Here is an 8,837-nt window from a genome sequence, read left to right as displayed (position 1 = left end):
CATTTCAGCTGCTTTCCCAGGCCATTAGCTGGGAGCTGGATAGGAAGTGGAGCATCAGGACCTGGAATAGGTACCCATATGAGATGCCAGCCTTGCAGATAGGACATGGGTAACCTCCCTAGCCACATTGGACGAGCTCCTAAAATCACCTATTTCTAAAGAGTTTATTTTCATTTATATTCATTTATAAAAGACTTATTTGTTTATTTGAAAGTCAAAGCTATGGAAGAAGAGAGAAAGACAGATCTTCCATCATCTGGTTCATTCCCCAAATGGCTACAAAGACAGGGGGTTGGGTTAGGCCAAAGCCAGGAAACTTCTCTTCCATGCCTGCCACATGGATGAAGGAGCCCAAGCACTTGACCAATTCTCTGATGTTTCCTCAGGCCATCATCAAGGAGCTGTAGCAGAAGTGTAGCAGCCAGAACTTGAACTGGCACCCATATAGGATTTCATTCTCACAAATGGTGGCTTAAATGCTAGTCCCTCCTTATATTCTTTATAAAATTACTTTTAAAAGTCTCCTTCAAAATAAACAAAAGAGAAACATGGCGGTCGGCTGGGACCGGTAACACAAGGCATGACTATATGAAAGAAGAAGAAGGCGTTCCTGAAGATGAAGAGTGAACTGAATCGGTAAACCTTAAGTTTGGTCAAAGAGTTGGACGTCTCTTCCTCAAGGTTCCTGACAGCTATGCAGAGACTTCGGCCAGCGGGGTACAGTTTCTCTGATAGCGTTTACCACTATGGCTTTATTAACAATAATGGAATTCTCAGTGTATCAAGATACATGGATGAAGTATGAATATGAAGTAGACAAGGACTTTCTAGCAAATTGAACTAATATAGATATTACTGTGGCCATGAAGTGTCAGTATGTTGGAGCAGATGTGTTAGATTTAGCAGAAACAATGGTTGCATCTGCAGATGGTCTAGTTTATGAACCAGCAATATTTGATCTTTCACCACATCAAAGAGAGTGGCAGAGGATGCTGCAGCTGATTCAGAGTAGGCTGCAAGAAGAGCATTCACTTCAAGATGTCATATTTTTTAAAAGTGCTTTTAAAAGCCCCTTCAACAGCACTTCCACCAAGGGAGGATGACTCGCTGCAGTCTCCAGATGCGTGCAGGATTCACGGGCACCTCTATGTCAACAAAGTAGCAGGGAACTTCCACATAACCGTGGGCAAGGCAATTCCACATCCCCGAGGCCATGCACACTTGGCAGCTCTTGTCAACTATGACTCTTACAATTTCTCTCACAGAATAGCTCATTTTGTCCTTTGGAGAACTTGGTTCCGGGGAATCGAATCAATCCTTTAGATGGAACTGAAAAATTGCTATAGATCACAACCAGATGTTCCAGTATTTTATTACAATTGTGCCAACAAGCTACATACTTACAAGATTTCAGCAGATACCCATCAGTTTTCTGTGACAGAAAGGGAACGCATCATCAACCACGCTAGCGGGCAGCCACGGCGTCTCGGGGATATTCATGAAGTACGACCTCAGCTCTCTGATGGTGACAGTGACTGAGGATACACGCTGTTCTGGCAGTTTTTTGTGCGGCTTTGTGGCAATTTAGTTGGAGGGATCTTTTCAACAACAGGAATGTTACATGGAATTGGGAAATTTATATTGTAACAATTTGCTGTTGTTTCCGACTTGGATCCTCTAAGCCCGTCACTTCTGTCCTTTTGAGGATGGCCACACAGACAACCACTTACCTCTTCAAGAAAAACAATGCGCATTAGCACCTCCTGAAGGAAGGAGAAGAACTTTTTGCCTGAGACATAAAACCTTTTTAATAATAAAATATTGTGCAATATATTCAAAGAAAAGAAAATATGAATGAGTAAAGCAGAAAACACACTTATTTAAAAGAAAAAAAAGGAAAAAAAAAACCCAAACTGAAATCCTGTGTATGTTGTATCTGTTACAAATGTCCTAGAAGAAATGATGCAGCCGATCAGTGAGTCAGCCCAGGGGAGTACTGCCTTTAGGGTTGGCCGCTGGCTCCCTTCACAGCGTGCGGGCAGCACTGCAATGAGAACTTATTTGCCGATGACAAAAAGCCCAAGGAAGGAAGTGAAATCCGCCTAAAGAAAAACGGCACTGCCCAGTGCAAATGTTTGCGTCCTCTTGTTTTTAAAAGATACGATGTCAGAATAAAGTATGTAAAACGTATGGTAAAAACTCAGTCTAGACTTTAAAAATTGTAATCAGGTCACGTTGTTAATAAAGAAAAACAGGGACTAGGTCTCTATAATTAGCCATATTCATGTTAAAAAATAAATAACAAACAAAAGATATCTCTATTATTTACCAATTTATTAATTGTCTCTATTTACAAGTCAAGCTAACACCAGGATTTGTTAGAAGACCCAAATGGGGGCAGTGCTATGGCGTGGGGGGTTAAAAAGCCCTAGCCTGCAGCACCAGCATCTTTTATGGGCACCAGTTCAAGTCTTTGCCTGCTCCTTTTTTCTAGATCCAGCTCTCTGCTATGGCCTGGGAAAGAAGGGAAGATGGGGCCCAGGTCCTTGGGCCCCCTAACCCACATGGGACACCTGGAAGAAGTCTACTGCTTGGATCTGTTCAGCTCTGGGCATTGCAGTCACTGGGGAGAGAAAACCAGGGGAATGGAAGACATCTCTCTCTCTCTCTCGCTCTCGCTCTCACTCTGGCTCTGGCCCCTCTGTAACTCTGTCTTTCAAGTAAATAAAACATATCTTTAAAAAAAGAAACTTAAATGAATCCTACCCCTTGGGCATAAACTCAGCTAAATCTACAGTGTCTGTCATCTGTCCATAGTAAAACTCAAGTCTTTAGCCATATCTCTCTTCAGCTAGACATTACTGTGTCCTTCCTTTAAGAATCAAGAACAGCGGCCAGCATTTGGTGCAGATTTCAAGCAGCTGCTCACAATGCTGGCATCCCAGATGAACCTCAGGTTCAAGTGCCAGTTCTAGATCCAGTTCACTACTAATTGTGCAGGAAAGCAGCAGAACATTGCTGAAGTACTTGGACACTTCCCAAATTTTCTTCTTTTATGGAAGAATCAGTTGGAGTTCCATGCTCCTGGTTTTTGCCTGGCCCAGCCCCAGCAATGGTAGTTATTTGGGGAGTGTACCAGCAGGTGGACGATCTCTCTCTTCCTCTATCTCTCTTTCTCTCTCTCTTTCCCTATCTCAACCCTCTCCCTCCCCTCAATGTAAGTCTGACTTTCAGATAAACAAATAAATAAATCCTTTTAAAAAAGAAACCAAGAAAGCAAAATAGATCTCAAGAAAAACTAAATAAATATTTTAATAGAGTCCAGAAAAGACTATAAATTGCTACCAATTGCACATTTTGTCACTATGATGTGCTGAATAAAAAATAATTAATGTATATTATCCTGTTACTTATTTGGATGATTGATTACTTTGCAATTAGTATTTAGTTTTAAAGAAAAAAATTTCAAGTGACAATATTCATCAATAAGAAAAAGTTGAAACAAAGCACTCTCTTAATCTCACAAAGTCAAATGGTGGATAGAAGAAGACATATCTGATTTTTTTCAAATCAGCCTTCCTAAAATTTACAATTTTTTTCTGGCAACAGTTAATTTGATCATCATAGAAAGTTCTTTGAAGGCTCTTGTTAAACTTGTTCCTCTTTGAAAAAGCCAATTTTACTGTGTGATACTGCAAGAGGTAAATTTTTTGATTTATAGGAAATTTGAAAACCAATTATGATTAGTCTCTAATTTCTTATCATTTCTATAGAACAGAAATTACACAGATAAATGTCACTTTGTCTAAGTTTTTAAAAATATTTCATTTATTTATTTGACAAGGAAGTCACATGATAGACAAGGGAAAGACTGAGAGAGAGGTCTATACTTGCTAGTTCACTCCACAAATGGACACAATGGCCAGAGCTGGGACCAACGCAAAGCCAGGAGCCATGAGCTTCTTCACACATGGGTACAGGGGTCCAAACACTTGGGCCAGATCTTCCACTGCTTTCCCAGGTCATTAGCACAGAGCTGGATTGGAAGTGGACAGCTGAGACATGAATCAGCACCTGTATGAGATACCAGTGCCAGCCAGGCAGAATGAGTTTAATGATTATGGCACAGCACCAGCCCCCACTTTACCTAAATTCTATGGTAAACCCATGAGTTGCACCACAATGCTATTTCTTTTCTTTTTCTTTTCTTTTCTTTTCTTTTCTTTTCTTTTCTTTTCTTTTCTTTTCTTTCTTCCTTCCTTCTTTCTCTCTTCACCCCCCTTCTCTCTCTCTTTCTCAAATCTTTCTCTCTCTCTCTTTCTGTCTGTCTGTCTGTCTTTTCTTTTTTTCTTTCTGTTAATTTTTCTGTGTCATGATTCTTGCACATTGCATCCAAGGAACATGGACCAGGGAGAGAGGCTTTATGATTCCTGGTGTGCAAAGAACTCTCCCTCTGTGAGGGCCAAAGCATCTGACAAGGAAGCTCTCCTAGATTAAGCCCCCAAGCACCTCTCTCAATAGAGAAGGTGTGCTAACTGGAGAGCACCTTGGTTTAATTAACTATGGGAGGTCTGTTACTGGAGTCCTCATTGGGATATAATAATGGGTCATGAATCAGTTGAATGTGACTATTCACCACTAGAGGGCTCAATAGGGTTGATTAAATTCTTTTTTTTCTGATATTTATTCCCCTTTAATGCTTTATTAAATACAAAATCTGAGATTTCACCAACGCCCTTAGAGACAAACACATACAAAACTGAAATCTAAAACAGTAACTATGCAGATCAAAGTGGACCCCAACATGTAAGAAAGGCTGTCAAATGAAAGTATTTCTAGAAAAAGGCAAAAACCCCACAGTAAAATCAAACAAACAAAAACAGGAACAGAAAGAGGCTTTGGTACCTTTCAATAACAGAAGCCGAGAATAAGTTTAGTTCATTATTAAATTCAGATAATAATAAAAAACTAGCTATGTCGGAGTGTTGAATGAAAATCTATAAAACAGAAAAAAATCTACAGTATATTAGAGTCTCAGAGGGGAAAAAAACTCTTCCTTTTCTCCTCTTGACTTCAACAAAACACCAGTATTTGGAAAAACAAGTATTTTCTGGTCTCCATACCCAGCCAAATGGCACTATGTGTTTACCTTTCAAATGGCATAATAACTTGATTTTTAGCAGCAGTTTCCTTTTTCTAAACAAATCTAACTACAGGAAATTAAAAAATTCTGTCTTAAAATGCCCTTGAAATTACACCTACGCCTGCAGTCCCCATCTGTTTATTTCCGTAGGTTTTTAAGACCGGGATCATCAAAGTCTACAGGCTGCTAGTTAAAGGAGGGAGCAAGGAAACAGCTATTATGTATTTGGAATTCATTGGTAAATGAGTCCAAGCAAGAACACAGTCTTCTGAGAGCACAGCGAGGTCCAACAAAGGCGTAACACCTCAGTGCCCCAGGAGCCTGTGTGCTGTGGGCAAGGCCCCACGCTGTGCTTCTAGCTCATTATAGGAACAGTGCCACCTAGAGGCCGGACTCTTGGGTTTTTTTGCTCAACATCAAAACACCCCAAATTAGGGAGGGGTCAGGAGCAAAACTGTCGATAGTAGTTTAGCACCACCATTCACCTAGTCTGTTTAATACAATCAGCATTCCAGGTATACCAAGGTTAACTCAAAAGTTAAGAGCCAAACAACTCTGGGGAGCTTTCTTTGTCTGAGCAAGCATGGTATGCATCCTATAATCCCTAGAATTTAATTTGCAAAGCCTCAACCTCACTGAGTTGGTTCTTAGAACTCACTGGCAGGCTTAGACTAAATGCAAGCTGGGTCATTACAACACGAAAATTGTAAAACTGCTGTATCTTAAAAAGACATTCTAAACCTTAACAAAAAGACTCTACATGCTCAAACATAATATCCAGTTAGGAAAAACAAAAATCCCAGATAGTTCCTGGCATTTATCAAATGGAATCTGACCCGGATCTTGTTTAACGTCAACTAACCAGTAGTACCTACGAATAGACAACAGCTTTCCTTTTGGACAGAAAAGTATGGATCACACATCTACTGAGGAAGCAGAACTGCCATGCTTTTCTTCTAGCTGCAGTTGTGTGTCTGCCTTCCAGTTCTTGAGAATCATTTTGAGCAAGACATGGGGCAGGGTGAGGGCACAGGTGCATAGGGCTTTCATTCTGTTGCTCTTTCCATTTCTATTAAATTCTCTGCTCAGAATCATAGTGAGGTTACCCAGCATCAGGATGCTGGGAACAGAAGAGTATTTTAGGCGACACTCTGAGAGCATCTTGTTCAAGGCTGTTCTTATGTTTGGCAACTTCAAAACACTAAAAATGTAAGCATCCATGTTATAGAAACATGGGTGCAGAAAGGTAGCCTTCGGCCCAAATGAAGTAGACATGTTGTGTGTTTGCCAAGGACGATGCAGAGTTATTCCCTGGACCAGCCCCTTTGTCACATATGTCACTCTGAAAACTCAACTTGTGCTCATACATGCAATGAAACCATCAATCTACACGATTCTGGAGAATCACAAGGTTGTACACTTGGACAGAAATGTCAGCGAAGTAGGGAAACAATGAAAAGTAAATATAGGAAAACAAATTCTACAGCAATATTGGGACCTTTTTAATATGCTTCATCAAGGGTTCACAAAATATATCTAACCAAGATCTTCCTTTCTCAAAAATATAATCCCTTCACAAAATAGAATAAGCAGCTATTAGTTTGGGGAGCTGCATTTAAAAATATATGTGCACTCAGATATAAGCAAAGAAATTGCTAGACTTGAAAATGCCTATAAGATACTAGTCGGATAATTTTCCTATAAATTTACTATCTAATTAATGCACCTCTTAAAATATATCTTTCCGGTAGTCTTAATGTGTTTAGGTAAAATTTTCCCTTATAAGAGATAGAGAAGCATATGTATTTTTCCAAAATACTGATTGCTTTCATCCCACACCTTGGTTCTCATCACAAAATGTTTCAACAATAATTTTTAGGATAATCTATAGGAGCTTGAGGCTTTATAAGGGAATGTTTCTTTCCATTACCAAAAGGAGTCTAGAATGTCTAACTTTTTTCAAAGGTGTTACTACAAAGCACTGAATAGTAACTTTAGGGATTGTGCAGCAAAAATCTCCAGTGCCCATGGTCAACAGCACTGCTTTTCAAAATTTCTGATCCAAAATATCTGAATAGCCTGGCAGACTAACTGGGCATGATATAGTCCAGGGCAGCTTAAAGAGAAGTGACTGCATGCAATACTGGCATCTACTATAACCTAGGACAGATCCAACATTTTCCCCGCTGATGGTGCCACCCACTTATCTTTTCATCATTAAGGGAGCACACCTGTAACAGGTGAGAGTAGTTTCATGAGGCAACTGCAGGTGAAATCTAAAAAACGAGAAAAAAATCCACCACCGTTCTGATTTGGTTTAAAGCAATCATGCAAATCCCATTATACCCCACATCTTCCCAAAAACACCTTTTCCGGTGGCAAGCAAAGATACTGATGATGCACGTGGCTTTTGTCACAGTGATGCATTAGGTAAGCAGGTGTGTGCTGAGTACACCAGGGTGCCTCCAAAATGCATCTCCGTCATCTTCCATTTCTTCTCTCTAAGATTCTGCCTTTGATGCCAACCGTGGGTTTCAGGGCCTAAGAATGAAAACACTGTGTTGCTTTCCCTTTAGATTCAAAAACTGTCATAATCTCCACAGTATCGGTCAAAGCCGTTAAATATCTGCGGGGGCAGCGGGCTGCCCTGCGCGGGCTTCTTTTCCGGGGGGTACGTTTTTGTACATCCATTGCCTCTGCTCTTCTGACATTGTGATATCCAACCTCCTCAAACTCTATCTTGTTGGCTTCCAGGAAATCTCACCACATCTTTGCTGCTTCTTCTTTATCGCCACGAAGCCCGAGGAAGAGGCGATGAACACGCAGATGACCATCCCGTCCGTGCGGGCCCGGCACTGAGCCTCCACCCCTGCGGGATCCCGGCTGGCAGGGGCGCAGGGGCTGCATCTTGCTTGCCGCCGCCGCTGCCGTGGCCGGAGAAGACTGCGGGGACCTGGCTCCCCTCCCGCCCGGTCCTCCAGATCGGTTGATTAAATTCCTTATAATCATTGACACCTGATTCCCCCACTGTTGTCCCCAGCTTGCTCTTCTGGGGAAGAAAATCTGTTCCACTTACAGGATACTTAAGTCTAGCAGTGGAGAAAGCATATACCCTTTGAAAGAGCCCACAACTGAGATCATGGCATAAAGACCGCTTGCTTCCATGTGAGAATGACTGAGAAAACTGTCTTGATTGCAAAACCCATGAAGAGGATAAGGGACCTCTGCATCTCCAAGTGTATTTCTACCTTCCAGCTGCGAACCCAGAATAGGGCATCCATTGAATAAACAATGATTCCATACTTCTATGTGGTGCTTCTCTGCTGAAGCATTGCCTGCTGAAATCCTTGTTCCTATGTATTTTTACCCAGCATGGTTTGTCTTAATTTTCTCACTTCTGCCTGACTATACTCAACAATTAAAATACACACTGTTCTCCACATTGCACACTTTCTCTTGATGTGCATTATAAAACCTGATAAATTGCTCTAATGATTTTTATTATCCTATCATTGTTAAAATGCCAGTATCATGTTCTTTAATAAGTTTTTGGCATAATACTGAAAGTGGGTGTTTGCCATTGAAGACACTGTATTTGTGCTCACTAGTATTACCTAGATTGGGAGTAGTGATAGCCTCTGGTTATACCTTCAATTTGAACTAAATTTAAGACATGAATAAAATTACTGATAAT

At 40.8% G+C, this 8,837-nt stretch overlaps 2 pseudogenes; one reads left to right on the top strand and one right to left on the bottom strand.

The window, feature by feature from the left end:
• The first annotated feature begins 646 nt into the window (after positions 1-646).
• Positions 647-5,389, top strand: LOC149123287 (endoplasmic reticulum-Golgi intermediate compartment protein 2 pseudogene; annotated as a pseudogene).
• Positions 5,390-7,644: 2,255 nt separating this feature from the next.
• On the bottom strand, positions 7,645-7,977 carry LOC149123286 (SH3 domain-binding glutamic acid-rich-like protein 2 pseudogene; annotated as a pseudogene).
• Between the last annotated feature and the right edge of the window lie 860 nt (positions 7,978-8,837).

Source organism: Oryctolagus cuniculus, chromosome 12 (assembly GCF_051225735.1).
Source record: "Oryctolagus cuniculus isolate XC-2025 breed Fujian yellow rabbit chromosome 12, ASM5122573v1, whole genome shotgun sequence".
Taxonomy (NCBI): domain Eukaryota; kingdom Metazoa; phylum Chordata; class Mammalia; order Lagomorpha; family Leporidae; genus Oryctolagus; species Oryctolagus cuniculus.
The sequence above is the reverse complement of the archived record's forward strand: the minus strand, read 5'-3'. Positions and strand labels throughout refer to the sequence as shown.